Source organism: Mus caroli, chromosome 9, assembly GCF_900094665.2.
Source record: "Mus caroli chromosome 9, CAROLI_EIJ_v1.1, whole genome shotgun sequence".
Taxonomy (NCBI): Eukaryota; Metazoa; Chordata; class Mammalia; order Rodentia; family Muridae; genus Mus; species Mus caroli.
This window is the reverse complement of record NC_034578.1, coordinates 77,874,634-77,891,138: the sequence shown is the minus strand read 5'-3', so window position 1 is coordinate 77,891,138 and position 16,505 is coordinate 77,874,634. Positions and strand designations below refer to the sequence as shown.

At 34.9% G+C, this 16,505-nt stretch overlaps 1 pseudogene; it reads left to right on the top strand.

Annotated features, from left to right (window-relative positions):
* The window catches only part of LOC110302382, a 12,242-nt pseudogene extending 10,268 nt beyond the window's left edge, over positions 1-1,974 (top strand).
* The last annotated feature ends 14,531 nt before the right edge of the window (positions 1,975-16,505 follow it).

The window sequence follows — 16,505 nt, the reverse complement described above, 5'->3', positions numbered from 1 at the left end:
AAGCAATAGCAGCAGAAGGCAAAGGTGACGAGCTAGAAGCAAACATTCAAGATGTAGAGAAAAATGAAGATGGAAAAGAACACAAAGATACAGGTGAGGAGGCAGAAGACGAAAAGGGAAGAAGAAGGCCTAAAAGAGAAACCAGGTGCAGCCAAACGTGAAGATGCAAAGAAGCCAAAGATGATGAAGAGAAAGGAGACAATGAAAAAATGAAAGGATGGCAAAGAAGGTGATGGGAAGAAGGAAGAAAAGAAAGATGACAAAGAGGGGGACACTGGAACAGAGAAAGAAGTAAAAGAACAAAACAAGGAAGCCGAGGAGGATGATGGGAAATGCAAAGAGAAGGAAAACAAGGAAGATGGAAAGGAAGGTCAGAGTGAGGAAGATGGAAAGGAGAAGAATGATGGAAGAGCGGAGGGTAGAAAGGAGGAAGAAGGGCAAGAGGATGCTGCAGGTGACAAGAATGATGAAAACACAGGGGAGGGAGAGAAAGAAGCTGAAAACATCCACTCATCAGTGAATACATATTGTGTGAGTTCCTTTGTGATTGTGTTACCTCACTCAAGATGATGCCCTCCAGGTCCATCCATTTGGCTAGGAATTTCATAAATTCATTCTTTTTAATAGCTGNGTAGTACTCCATTGTGTAAATGTACCATAATTTCTGTATCCATTCCTCTGTTGAGGGGCATCTGGGTTCTTTGCAGCTTCTGGATATTATAAATAAGGCTGCTATGAACATAGTGGAGCATGTGTCCTTCTTACCGGTTGGGACATCTTCTGGATATATGCCCAGGAGAGGTATTGCTGGATCCTCTGGTAGTACTATGTCCAATTTTCTGAGAAACCGCCAGACTGATTTCCAGAGTGGTTGTACAAGCTTGCAATCCTACCAACAATGGAGGAGTGTTCCTCTTTCTCCACATCCTCACCAGCATCTGTCACCTGAATTTTTGATCTTAGCCATTCTGACTGGTGTGAGGTGAAATCTCAGGGTTGTTTTGATTTGCATTTCCCTGATGATTAAGGATGTTGAACATTTTTTCAGGTGCTTCTCTGCCATTCGGTATTCCGCAGGTGAGAATTCTTTGTTCAGTTCTGAGCCCCATTTTTAATGGGGTTATTTGATTTTCTGGAGTCCACCTTCTTGAGTTCTTTATATATATTGGATATTAGTCCCTTATCTGATTTAGGATAGGTAAAGATCCTTTCCCAATCTGTTGGTGGTTTTTTGATACCCAAGATATAAGATACAATTTGCTAAACGCATGAAACTCAAGAAGAATGAAGACCAAAGTGTGGACACTATGCCCCTTCTTAGAATTGGGAACAAAACACCCATGGAAGGAGTTACAGAGACAAAGTTTGGAGCTGTGATGAAAGGATGGACCATCTAGAGACTGCCATATCCAGGGATCCATCCCATAATCAGCTTCCAAACCCTGACACCATTGCATACACTAGCAAGATTTTGCTGAAAGGACCCAGATATAGCGGTCTCTTGTGAGACTATGCCTGGGCCTAGCAAACACAGAAGTGGATGCTCACAGTCAGCTATTGGATGGATCACAGGGACCCCAATGGAGGAGCTAGAGAAAGTACCCAAGGAGTTAAAGGGATCTGCAACCCTATAGGGGGAACAACATGATGAACTAACCAGTACCCGGGAGCTCTTGTCTCTAGCTGCATATGTATCGAAAGATGGCCTAGTCGGCCATCACTGGAAAGAGAGGCCCATTGGACTTGCAAACTTTATATGCCCCAATACAGGGGAATGCCAGGGCCAAAAGAATGGGAATGGGTGTGTAGGGAAGTGGGGGGCGCTATGGGGGACTTTTGGGATAGCATTGGAAATGTAATTGAGGAAAATACGTAATAAAAAAATATTAAAAATTAAAAAAAAAAGAAGAAGAAGCTGAAAACAAAGACTTCAAACAAGATGGAGAGAAAGAGGAGCCTCTGAGTATTGTCTGAAACTGCCCTCTGTGAGATCATAATTTGGTAACACGTACCTTCTTCCTGTTACAATGTTAATACAAATAAACATTTTTGTAAGATATTTTATAAGCAGTGCTTTTCTTTAGCATCATTCAATCTTGGATCATCATCACATAAGTTATTAGTTGCAAAATACACATGACACCTTTATACATTTTGTGATTACAGTAGTGCAAAATATAAGATGAATACTTGCAACTTTGTGAATTTCACTGTCTGTAAGTTACGTATTAAATCTTTGAGTTTCAATTTTATTCTTATAAGTGGCAATTTTGTAGAGTAGGAGAATTCCAAAAGAAAGAGTTTGGCACAATGTTGTTGTAGTTCTCTTGGTTGCTTTTATAAAGAAGGTCAACTATGTTCAGGTAATGCTAAGAGTTAGAATTGCCATCATCAAATATAAATGTATTAGTAACTTGGAAAGATTATAAAATTTTAATTTTATTTTTGAAGAGATTTAAATATTTCAGGAAGGCAGTTTTGATTATATGTGTATAGACAAACATTTGCTAAATGTATCATAATAAAAGAGTTTCACAAAAAAATGATTCATGACACGGACATGGAGTGTAAAATATAAAGTTTGTTGAAAGCTTGGAGGGCATTTACTTGACAAGGAGTGGTGCCATTCAAATTTACAATATCATTTTATCAACAGTGTTTTTTGTTTGAAAAGTCAACAAATTAGTATTTGAATCAAAGCCTATATTGAACTGTTCTCCACACTGAAATAGAAGAAAGATTTTCAGAGTTCTATTAAAATCTGTTGAGAGTGGGTGGGTAGAGGAGGGGGTATGGGGGACTTTTGGGATAGCATTGGAAATGTAAATGAATAAAATACCTAATAAAAATAAATAAATAAATAAATGAAAAAAAAGAATGAGTTTTGACATTCTGTGTTGTATTTACTGAGAGAGAGGAATATTTCAGAGTGTGGAAGCCTCATTCAGTTCTGGAAACCATCTTTAAATACCATGACCCTCTGACGTTTGCTTATACTGTCTATGGTATGTGATTTAAAACATCTCAAATCTCCCTACAGTGAATAGCCAATTGAAATTTCCATATTCTGTGATTAAGACTAACACTTCTGTTCAGACTACAGGAAGCAATGGCTTAAAGTCTGAAGAGTAAAAGCAAGATTAGGCACTGAAGCCAGCAAGAAATGAGATCCATATATTTTTTTTTTTTTTTTTAGCCCTTTCATCCCTGTCTTGGCTAATTATTTGAGCTGTCTCCATTGAACCCTGGGTTTTCAATTCTAGTCTCACCAGCTTTTGTAGAAGGCTGGACACCTTTGCTCACCTTTTATCTTCTTAATATCTATGAAGTAGATTCACTAATTACCATCTGTCTGAGCCTGGTGAGACAGAATGCACAATAACAAGTTACATTGGTTGGGCCTATTATAAGTTGGTAATAAGAGATGAAGCCAGTTTAATGATCCATTGACAATCAGTTACCATATCACAGCCAAGTTGGGAGACTTTAAAAAGTATCTCTTCTGTAGTTAGCTACCTCATGGGCTATAAAGCTCAGTCAGCAAAGCATTCAGGGTAATAATCTTCTAGGAGAAATGTCAAACTTCTACAGAACAGTGGACCTACTTCTTTGGGATTCTTTTTTTGTGTTTGTTTTTGTTTTTTGTTCAGAGTCATTGTCTAGATGACCTTTTATTCTTTGGTTGTTTTTTTGTTAGGAGACAAGAAAGAAGGAAAGAAAGAAAGAAAGAAAGAAAGAAAGAAAGAAAGAAAGAAAGAAAGAAAGAAAGAAAGAAAGAAAGCCTATCTAACAACAACAAAAACACATCTCCCCCCATAAAACAACAAAAACCTAAACAACAACAAAAAGAAACTTAATGACCTCTGCTTTCTATCTGGTTGGTCTTTTACATTTGAAATAAACATTGAAATAAACCATAGTGGAGAACAGCAGAAAAATGACCTTATCTGTCTGCAGCTTCAGTCCCTCAGATCCTGTGTTCTTTATTAAAATTCTTTGATAATTTTATACAATTACTTAATATACTTAGATCATGTGCAGATGTATTTAAATCACATTCCCACTTGTCCCTCCAACAATTCCCAACCCTCCTTTCATAACTACCTACCACGTACATCTCTTCTTTTTTCCATTTTATTTTCTTAATGTAGACTTTCTTACTGTTTCAAGGTAATTATTGGGTTTAAAAAGCTACTATGGTATAATTAGAAATAGAACCTTTAAATGTTTATGTTAATTAAACGTATACAAATTTGTCTGTGTGGAGAAATAAATACAGGTGCAGTTGAAAGCCAGACATGGCATGGGATCCCCTGGAGCTGGAGTTACAGGCAGTTGTAAATCACCTCACATGGTTCCTGAGAAACTAACTCAGATCATCTACAAGAGAAACAAGGGCTCTTAACCAGTGAACCATCTCTCCAGCCCCAGCAGATGGATAGAATTCTTGATAATATCTTTTGTTTTAAGAGCTGTTAATGGGGCTGGCAGGGATAGTTACCCCATTTGTAAAATGCTCCCTGCTCAAGCACAAGAAACTGAGTCCAATCTCCCAGACTACATTTTAAAAAGATGGGTGTGATGGCATGAATTTGTTCTCTGAAGGCAGTGATAGGTGGTTTCTTGGAGCTTGCTTTCCAATCAGACGATCCTAGATGGGGTGCTCTGAGTCAATAAAAGTCACTGTCTTCAAAAAGAAAAAGGCAGACAGAAGTAAGGAACAGCACCCAAGTTAGTTCTCTGACCTCCACTTACACAGGCACACAGGATTGTACACACACTTGCACACATCTAAACACATGGAGACATGCACTCACACATTCACAGTTACAGTTTCCATAACTCCTTAAGAACATTATTGGCATTAATGATGCTGAAGTACATGGTTCCCATAATTTTTTCTTCATTTTCTCCTAATCTCAGTGGTCTGACATACATAGCTAGTACCAAACTCTCTATCATGTAACCAGTATACATTTCTGTTTGTTTGTTTGTTTGTTTGTTTGTTTTTTAAATAAATGTCTCAGTGGAAAGGTCCTTAACCTTCACTGTTAAAGTGTGCTGAAAGAATTTGGTCAGGGGTAGCTTTGTGAACACACACAAATTATCTTCAAGAAAGTTTTCCATTTGTTAAAATAATTAGAAGCAATTAAGTCTACATTCATTATATACTGTCTGGAGAATTTAGGTCAATATTGAGTTACAGAATTTTCAAATTCAATTTAATTTGATGTAGGAATCAATATACTTTGTAAATAAATTTAAATGTGAAATTTCATGAAACATGAAATATGATAAAATACATTTTCACATAAGCCAAATGAAATAATAAATTTAACTAACCTAATAATATTCTGCAAAGAATAAGGGGCAGTTGTTGTATGTAGCACATTTTTCCCAGAAAACTTTATTCTTTCTGTTGTAACATTTTGTATCTGATATAATTTTTTAAATTAAATAGGCAACATTTTTTTAAACCCCCAAACTTTATCTGTGTCATAGATACAAATTCTCTCTAGGGTCGGTGGCCACAAGGAAGACAAGTGTTCTTCAGTGCTGGCTGTTTATAATGTGACTCTGGTATCTGAGTTGACGCTGAAATGAAAATGTATCCTTAAGCTACTTGCATCTCCAAAATTCACCTTCTGAAGAATATGTCACTCTGATTTATAAATTTTAACTTACATAAACAAAACAAAGGCAGGGACAGGTAATTTGGCAAGGTACAAGGAAAATTCTACTCAATGACATTTTATGCTACTGTTTTATTAAGGGAGACTGCTTCGGTCACACGGGGTGCTACATATTTTAGTAGATAGCCCTCAGCTATCTACTGAATCTTGAGTCATGTTTTTAACCCCTGGAGTTGTTTCTTCTTAGTATAAGGAGTGGTGTCACTTCACTGACTAATAAAGCAAGCTATCATCCACTATCAAGTGAATCTCCACCCTTCTTGGGCATGTGTACCACATCATAGGTGATGGTTCTCAGACAAGCATCTTACATGTCACTGCAATAAAGGATGCCTCAGCAAGAGGGACCAAAGCTTCATCTCAGGTAAGCTGATCTTTTGTCTGTTCTTTAGCCCAGACTTGTCACATACTTGTCCAGGTCCCAAATGTTTTTCAGTTCATTGCCATCAAATTTATGTGACTTATAACAAGTCTCCTATGTCAGTTATCATCTTACCACACAGCAATGCATCATGGGAAACAGTCAGAGAATTGCTATCATGTATGAGATTTTTTTCAAAGTACAGAACTAAAAGAGCAACCCTAAATAAGACAGCAATTCTTCTAATAGAAACTGCAGTGCTATTACAATCTTCCTCTGACTAACAGAAGGAAAAAAAATGAAATAAAAAGCTACCTAACACTTCCAATGCTTCCAATGCAGTAGTAAAGTCTTATATACTCAGGGAGTTTATCCATTTATTGATGTCTTTTATAACCTATAAAATCTGTCTTCTCCTTTTTCATGCAATATTCCTTTCTGTATTTATCTGAATATAATGATTTTTCTGTACACCAAAATTTGGGATTATTATGGCCACAGCAAGTCAAAAATGATGTTTGTGGACACAGGCTTGATGGCTATTTAGCATGTCTAGAGCCCCATTCTGAGAAAATGCTTGATCAAATAATTCTTTAAAAAAATGAAATCTTAGTGATTAAAACTAGAAGTTTCTTATACTTAACATATGTTATAATAACGCAAAATGATAGTTTATGATTATTCTGTAAAGTTTGCTGAAAATATAAACAAAGGATTATTATTTTTATTTATCATCAATTTTGCTCCCTCAAAAATGTTATCATTGCGAATGCATGAGCGTGTGTGTGTGTGTGTGTGAAAGAATTCTACAATTTCTGTATATAGTTTTTATGGTTTACTATGAATTTATTCTTCCCATTTTTAAGTATTGAGAAATTTTTATTCAGTGTTTACTTTTAAATGGCCATCAATTTTACGTTAGTGTGGATATATTTTAAGTGATCATGTTTATTATTACTTGTATAATTTTGGCTTTTATTTATATTCTAACATTTATTGATTATATGACTCAATAAATATAACTCAGTGTGATCTTTTCAGGCTTGTGTACTATATGCATCAATCACATGCATTCCCCCCTTTTCATTTGAGAAGCCCTCACTAGAGCATCCTTCACGGTCCCTAGTGGCTTGTGCTCATGTTAAGTTTTCTGTATCTTCCCCTTTTCCTTTCTCCTCATCTCTAGGTTCCACTATTCCATTCCTTCCAAGCTTGACTTATTGTTTGCATATGTGGATGAGACATGTATGACTTTAATGTGGATTGTTTCACTCCAAATGTTTCTGAGTTCTCTCCATTCTTTTGCAAATCGCGGGATTGGTTATTCATATTTATTTATTTATTTATTTATTTATTTTTCTGAGTAATATTCCATTATGCAAAAGACATTGCATTTGTCTTATCTGTTGGTGGTTATCTGGCTCAGTTCTGTGTTTGGCTATTAGGAATAATTGTTAATAAATAGCTGGGCATAAATATCTATTTATGTTAGTGTATTAGCTAGATTTTATGCTATTTTCTGTTTTTGTTTTTCTTTTAAAGAAACTCCATTCAGTTTTCCATAATTCCTATATTACTTTAAATTTCCACAAGCTTGAATGAGTCCCAATTTTGGTTTTCAAAATTTATTTATTTTTATTTTATGAGTATTTGTGTATGCCTATATTTGATATTTGCCACATGTATTCTGATGCCTGAGGAGAATCAAAGACGATGCTGGATCCCAGAAGCTGTCATGTATAAGCTGAAAACTGAACCAAAGAGCCATCTCTCTGGTCCAAAGCTTTCAGTTCTCTGCATCTTTCCAGTGGTGTGCATTTTGATGGTTGCTGCTATTGTTACTCTGTTGTTTGTTTAGCTTTTGTTTTGGGGGGTTATTTTATAATAGCAATTCTAACTGAAGTATGATGACAGATCCTCAAGGTTCTCTGATGATTTGTGAAATTTAAATTTTATCATTAATTGATCATTTGTAAATCTGTGAAGAAGTATCTGATTATTTCTTTAGCCCATTTATTGAAACTGGAGTGCTTTCTTGACATTCATCTTGTCCATTTAGTTATATATTCTGCATGACATTCTGTTGTATGATTACCATCCAAAATATTTTCTCCCTTTTAGAGTGGTTTCTCTTAAAGCTATTGATGATTTCATTCGCTGTAAAAAGACATCCTAACTCAATATAGTCCCCCCCTTTTATTTTTACATTAATTGACTATTGAAACATTTCTACTCTGTTTTATTATATCAGTTACATAGCTTGGTGTTTGAGTTCCAAGTCTCTGATCGTTTTTGAGTTTGTTTGTTTGTTTGTTTGTTTATTCAGAGACTGAGTCAATGTTTCATTTCTCTGCATACAAACATCCGACTTAGTGCCATTTTCTGAAAAAAAAAAAACAAAAAACAAAAAACAAAAACCTTTCATTTCCCAGAGCTTCTTCTTTCATGGTTTATATAAGCTTGGTTGATTATATGCATATGTTGTCACTTCTGGGTTTTGTTGCTTTCTATTTAATGTATGCTGGAAATCAAAACTATTGATTATGCAGTCTAGGCAAATAATCTCCTACTGAGCTTTATGATCAGTTATTGGGAATTTGAAATGAAAGTCTCACTATGTGACCAGGGTTGGCCTTGAGTTTGTGAAAAGAACCCAAGCCTGGTTTTGATCATTGTTTCTTCATTTCCAAATTATGAGGATTAATCAGGGAAGTGCCACCATGCTTGTACTAATAACATACTGTTTTATTAGCTGTTGCTTTGGGGATGTATCTAAGCCATGTATTACTATAATTTCATTTTTTTTTGTTGGGAATGGAGAAATAGTCTCCTCAGAAATCAAGGGACAACTATACATATACGTAATTATGTGCAGTTTTTATATACTCAGATATGTAAAATTTAATATTGGTGTTTCAATTCTAATTTTAGTCACTTTTTCCTCATCTTTTATTTAAAAGCCAATCCCTAAATATTTTTTTCTAAATGTTAGAAAGAATCATTAAAGGCAAATGTAAACTAATTTTATTTGGTTAAAATGTTCAAGTACATTTACTTCTGATCATTACAATATAACACATCCAAATACTTTATTAAGCCTTTTATGGTTAATGGACTTTGATATAAAACTAGATCTAAGAATCTATTACCACACATGTACAATCTTTTAATGTTCGGGCCTTTTATAAAACCCAGGAAAATAAAGGTCCCAGAATGTTGGAACTGAGTGGGGAAGATCTCAAAGTTGGAGCTGTCCATTAACAAAGCATCTGTCCTAAGGACTTGAGAGTAATGGACTACCATCATTGGCCCTGACATCAAAGCACCCACTTCTGCTTCTGGCTCACCTAATTATACTTGAGAGTCTAGCAAATCACCAGTTCAAGATACCTTAACTTTTCTTAGTACTCAAACTAGACATATTTCTCACCATCATACACTTCATAAATATTTATACAAATAGTATTGTCTTAGGACTAAATAGAGATTTTTTTCCCTCTGAATATATCAAGGCATATAGTGTTTTTATACCTAATAGATTATATTTACTCATCAGGCTTATAAACTTGGAATTTTGACTTTAACTTGTGGAGAGATCTCAATATCAGAACTTGAATAAGGAGTTGAAATGATTCTGCTATAAACAGTCCACTGTCTGATCCTCTACTCAGTGGGTAAGTAAACCACAGTCAACTGTATCAGTTGATTCTTGGCAAACTACCATCCTTAACAGTAGACACAATTCATCATTTGAGACTTTTCCCTACATTTCATTGAACTATGCTAATAGAAGAAAGAAAGCAGTCCCAGTTTGACATGAACCTTCCAAGATGTTCTGAGGTGTTAATAATCATGGCAGCCTTATATAATGGGCCAAGGAAGGAAGTTTTGGTTAATAAATAACATCCCCCCAAAACATGTCTTTCATCTGATGACCTCGTGCCTCATTAAATTATATGGAACTTAGGTAAAAAGGAAAAACAGAGTAGAGAGACAGAATGTGTGCATTTCAATAACCTTGACCCCAAAGTGGTATACTTGGGTCACCCATGAAACTCATCCTAGAAGAGTAACAAGACAGGAATATTTGGAAATGCATGTATCAGAGTGCTTCTATAAAAGATGTGTGTGTTATTGTAGGCTAAATTTCCAGTCATACTCCAGTAAATCAATATAAATCAATAACTCTACATATTACAAACATACTTCACTTATTATCTAGCCTTATTTTTTTCCTCCTTCCACCCAGTGAGTTACAAACAAGTTAATATTTAGATTCATAATTGTCACCCACATCAAATGACACCCACTCAGCACTTTTCCAGGGTCATTTCTTCCCAAGTCCCCTATACTTGCCCTACAATTTCACTAGATGCTCTTTCGACTCCTAGTTTTGTCTACTTTGGACATCCACTTACTGATTTTAGAAATTATATTTCTGATTCTTAATTTCATTCTAGTCCCTTCTCTGTTTTTCCTGCATAAAGAACATTCTGCTAAGTTCCCTTAAAAGGTAAGGAGCACATTCCCTGTGTCTTTAATAAGTTAAAGATTTTATTAATTTTCATGTTCAGTTTCTATTTAGCTAATCATTAAATTCTAAGTTAAACTTTCAACAAATTAAAATTATTTTCAAGGAGAATATTTTAGAAATTGCTCTTTTTTCTAGTACCTTTTATATATTTGAAGGTCAATATTAAACTATTATCAGTGTTTTTTTGTGTAGCCAGGAGAGGCTTCGAATCTTATGGGATCTTTTCATACAGGCCTGACTATATTCACAACTATGCACTCAGTTGTAGGCTGAAACCCCCTCAAAGGCCTTCCCCCAAACAAAGCTGTTAAGCGGGCCCAAAATATACAGACATCTGTGTCTATGGGGATTGTTCTTATTCAAAACAGTATACTCCAACTTCTTTTAATTTTAACTTATTTATCTTCCTTCTTTGAGACACTCATTTATTCATTCATCAATTGGACTTTTTCCTTTTGTTGGAATCCAATCCCTGCCTTGTACATGCTAAGCACACACTCTACCAAAAAGCTACATCCGTTGTTCTAGGGGTGTTGGTTTCTGTCTTTTCTGAGCAGGTTGAAGTTTCTCCTTCAACTGCCTCCCAAGCTTAGACCTGAGCTAACAAATATGAATGACTCCCTCGGATGCTGTTTCATTAGTGGTTCACAGAAATCAACACCTATATTATTCATTATAAATAGTCAGAAATCATAGCCTTCCACAGCAGGATGTGCATGTGTCTGAATGCTAACATCTGTATGATTTGTAAAAGCTTCCACTATTGCAAATTTTAACTTAGCATGTTGTTCTCTCCTTTTTTAAGTCTGACTCTTCATATTAATTGTCTTTTGGAATTTAGGTAAGATGTATGCAATAGTCAATTTTTATAAATCTGTCTTTACATTAGTCAGGGAGATAGAGCTTTCTACACAAACAAAGCAAAAAGGCAGGAGTGCGTTTCAATACCTCTTCACACACTTTCAGAATAGCCCTGCTCTCAGTTCCAAACACAAGTTTGACATCTGTGGTGCCTGTTACTTCTCAGTGGTTCTGCAATTTAAGCAAGTGTATTATTCAACAAAGGACCATCTGCAGATAGGAGCAGCCACAATTAAAGGGATGTCACACACCATATTCAGTCAATTATTAGTTTTCATCCCATTTTTGCTCCCCTATATTTCATCTCTGGTTCTTACTGTAGCTGTATTTGTAAAGCATATTTCTTTCATAACATTTTACACCACTGAAAAGATACATATGTTTAATATAACAACTTTAAATGGAGCCCAGAGTGATCATTTTAATGGCTAAATAGTACTTGTCTTTTAGAATGAATTATGATTTATCTTCTAATTTCATCTAAACCCACTTTGGTTTATATGTAGCTGTATATCTTATAAACAAATGTCTATATACACATCCTGATATATTGACTCACTAAGAAGAATGTTGATGGTGATATTGTTGAGTTGGGCTGTATGCATTATTAAAATGTTGACGCATACACATATACCTTATTTATGAGACAGCTTTTAATGGTATCAATCAAGTGCAGAATACTTTATTAACTTAAAAGCTATGTCCTTTGCAATTACTCTCAGATATCTGCTTAAACTAGGGAATAATGTTTAACTTTATTAAATATTGCTCTATTTTATTTTGAAAACATGTGTTTTATTTTCTTCATATTATCAATAAGTTGAATTCCTTAAAGTTTGTACTAATGTTGAGCTGTCTTTTATTTTGAAAGACTTGTTACTTGATTGTAGCATAAGTCAACTCATTTCCAGATCATTGGCTTTAAATTTGGAAAATTACTAGCCAAAATATTTAGTCTGAAACTCATATTTTTACTCCTTTTGTTCTTTCTTCTTTTTCTTGTTTTTAATTTGGTATATGAGACATTGTCTCACAGAGCCACGGCTCACCTGGAGGTGGTTCTTTAATGGGAAGCAGTTGTAAACCTTTTATCCATTTTCTGCCATCTTTCAGTTCTGGGACTACAGGTGTACATTACTACATTGAGCTCTGAATGCCTTTTAAATATTTGGTACAATCATTAAACTCACTCAGTGGAAAGAATTGAAACTCCCTATCCAAGCCAAAGTTAATTATATTATCATAAGAGAAATCTATTTTAAATGTTTCTAATTAAATTATTGATCCAACGATTATCGTTATCTTTTATTCGCAACTTAAAATCTTTTAAACTTACATTGAAAATATATGTTATAACTTTTTAGAATGATACTGATAGAAACACCACAGGAGGCTTTGCTTAGAAGGATCGTAATATAATGATGCTCCATCTGACCTTAGAATTATCCCATAGCTGAGTTCTGTTTATGAAAATTAATGATTGTATAAAATTCTCTGAATTATATGCACATGGGTTAATATGACAGATTGTATGATACATGTAAAATAGTGGCAGACTACTATAGTAAATAAAAATTTTACATTTCCAGTAGCTGTTTAAAATCTCCTCTAGAATGATGCTGTCATATTTTAACAAAACAATAAAATTCAATAATATAGGAAAATATTAGGGCATAAGAGACTCTACCAAGCATTAAGTAAGGATTTGTTTCTCAATTTAAACTCTGGAAATAGCTAGTAAATATATTGAGCATAAGAAATTCTTTTTAAATGCAAATTGTGTGGAAGGAGAGAATGTACTAAAATACGTGCTTGAAGACCAAGAACCTTGATGAGAGTTCTCTAGGCTGAGAATCCCTGGTAGGGCTCTCTGTGGGTTCATTTTGCACTCTCTTAGAATTGCTTCTCCTTCTAAATTATGCATAAGAATCCATCACAAACAGCCTTGCCATAAAGTATAATGAATCTTTAAAGTGATGAATATGATAATTAACATTATTTGTATTATATAAAATATGTATGTAAAAGTAGCACCCATACATATATAAAATTTTCAAGTGTAACCTTATAAAAGGAAAACAGGAAAGAAATGAAAAACCTTGAAAGAGTCACTAACACTCCATAAAATTTGTTGGTCATAAAGAGTTGGTCAAAGGCCCCCAAAACAATACAGGTTTTTAACTGTTGGCAGAACCAGTTGATATAATCCTATCTGTGATGATACAACATATTTTTGTTCCAAGATACAGTGAAACAAACCTGGAACTAGACTGGATACATTTTCCTTGATGGGTAGCTTTGCCAGCTTTCATGGTGATGAAATCTACTATCTGTAGCATAGACTACATATAAACCCCAACCTGTGAGGCAATATGAACTGGGGCCCTACTGGCCTAACTATGATAGAAGTAACCAACCATTTTCTTACTGTAATTGATATCTGTTCTTTAAGAGAAATCTAGGTCTCATATTATAAAACAAACAAATCCAAGAAATTCTTAGGTCCTAGGTTTAAACTAAATTGGCATGGCACCAAATGAATAAATTTAACAAAGCTATTTATTAAAAAACAAACAAAGAAGCAAACAAAAAAATAAAACAGTCACGTTAGTTTATCTTGGGTTTGGCCAAATAATTTATATTTATAAAATAATTTTAGCCAATGTAATGGTACCATGCTGGCATTTAAACAATTATTATCATAGAGAAATTAATCTTTCTGCAATCAAGTAAAGCCACATGTATGAGGGGTTACTACAAGTAACCACAATTCCAGGAGCTAATAAAAGCGATTTCAGTTTTTTTCTCACCCAAAAAATATCTGAGAAATTTGTCCAAAATGCACAGATAATGTCAGGAGAGCATTCTGCCTGCCACCTGAATCTATAGAATCACCTGGATACCTGAAATTCTTTTTTTTTTTCTTTCTTGTTTTCAAATATTTTAAAAAAAAATTTTACTTTTTATTGGTTATTTTGTTTATTTACATTTTAAATTGTATCCTCCTTCCCAGTTTTCCCTCTGCAAACCCCCTATCCCAAAGCCCCCTACTCTCTGCTTCTATGAGGGTGCTCCTCTACACACCCACCTACTCCTGCCTCACCGCCCTAGCATTCCCCTATGCTGGGGCATCGAGACTCCACAGGACCAAGGACCCCCTTCGACTGATGCCAGATAAGAAAAGCATCTGCTGAATATGCAGCTGGAGCCATGGGTCCCTCCTTGTGTATTCTTTGGTTGGTGGTTTAGTCCCTGGAAACTGGGGGTGGGGGGTGGGAGTGGACTCTGGTTGGTTAATATTATTATTCTTCCTATGGGAGGTTACAAACCCCTTCAATTCCTTCAGTTCCTTCTCTAATTCCTTCACTGGGGACCCAGTGCTCAGTCCAATGATTGGCTATAAGCATCCTGAAATTCTTAAGAAATATATATATATGTATATATATATTCATATATATATATGTATATATATATATAATCTTCCATCATTCCGTGGTGAAATCTCCACCCAAGCACACATTCCCTTGGTTAATAACAAAACAAAAACCTTTGAGCTCATATATACACAAAGAAAGACCACCCATGCTGGGGACTTTAGTAGTGCAGGTGTGGTGGTAATATCAGCAGACTGAAAGCATGCCAATTTTCAGGAAAGCCTCAAGCTTTCTCTTTCAAGGAAGAACCTACTTGCATGTGTAGTTAACAAAGGCATCTATTTGTTAGTAATTGGGATGAGTATTTACTTCTTTTAGAGCTACTTTAAAATTATACCCCTTTATTCCTTTTTGTTTGTGTGCGTATCTATATGTGTAGGGAGGACATGTGTGTGTGCACCACAGCATACATGTGGAAATCAATAGACAACTTATAAAATTTGGTCCTCTCACTTCACCATGTGTGTCCCAGATACAGAATTCTGGTCTATGTACATTAGTGGCAAGTGTGTTAACCCACTGATCCTTGGGCCCAAGGATCAACATTTACTTCTTTTGAACTATAAATGTTCACTTTAGTTTTGATTTATCAGTGGTTCTAAAATGAGACACTCCAAAGTGGGGTATATTGGACTGTCAAAGTGAAAGCTCAATTAGAATTGTGTATTAAGGAAATAGCAACAGCTAAAAAAATGCCTTTTAATAATATAACAAAGGTAAATTGTAGATGCATGTGCATAACACAGATATACACTAAAGACTGAAGAAGAAGGATCACAAATTCAAGGCCAACTTGAGGAACTACCTGAGATCATGACTAAAGATAAAAATTTTAAACCTAGCCCTCAGGGTATAGTTCAGTGATGGAGCACTTGCCTGGTGTTTGCAAATCTCTAGGTTCAACACCCAACACAGCAAAAAGATAAACGGTCATTTTGCTTCATGGACTATGTATGTTATAGTTAATTCTACTGCTGTGATAAGTTCACCATGATCTAAGCAATTTGGGAGGATAGATATACTTCCAGGTAACCATATATAATGGTATGTCAGGGCAGGAACTCAAGGCAGTAACCTGGAAGCAGGAACTGAAGCTGAGACCATATGAACTCTGCTTACTGACTTAATCCTTATGGCTTACTGAGCATTGGTACCCTCCAACCACAGTGTTTATGTGCTGACCCTACAGAAACATTTCCCAAAATCACATCAGTGACATTGGTTTCTTCTTAATCACCTCTAGTTTCTCAGTTCCAGATAAGCAGCATCAGTTGTCCCAGTAAGTTTCCACACCTTAGTGGATATGGTCTCTTAAAAGGCATTAAGAAATTCTAAAACATTCAAAATGATTTATTTATCAGAACATGTTTCTTCCTACAATGATATAGCTTATTATAAGTTATTTCATCATTTGAAATATATTCTATGGTATTTTTTCTAAAATATATATTGCCATTATAAAATGTTATTGTCAGGAAATGAATAAAGATCAAGGTTATTAGTAAAGACTATAATATTCTATTTATTCACTGAGAAGTCCATGCAATTTTTTTGATATACACACCCTACCTCTCAACTCCATCTCTCTTTTTTTTTTAATAACCCAAGTATAATCTGTGTTG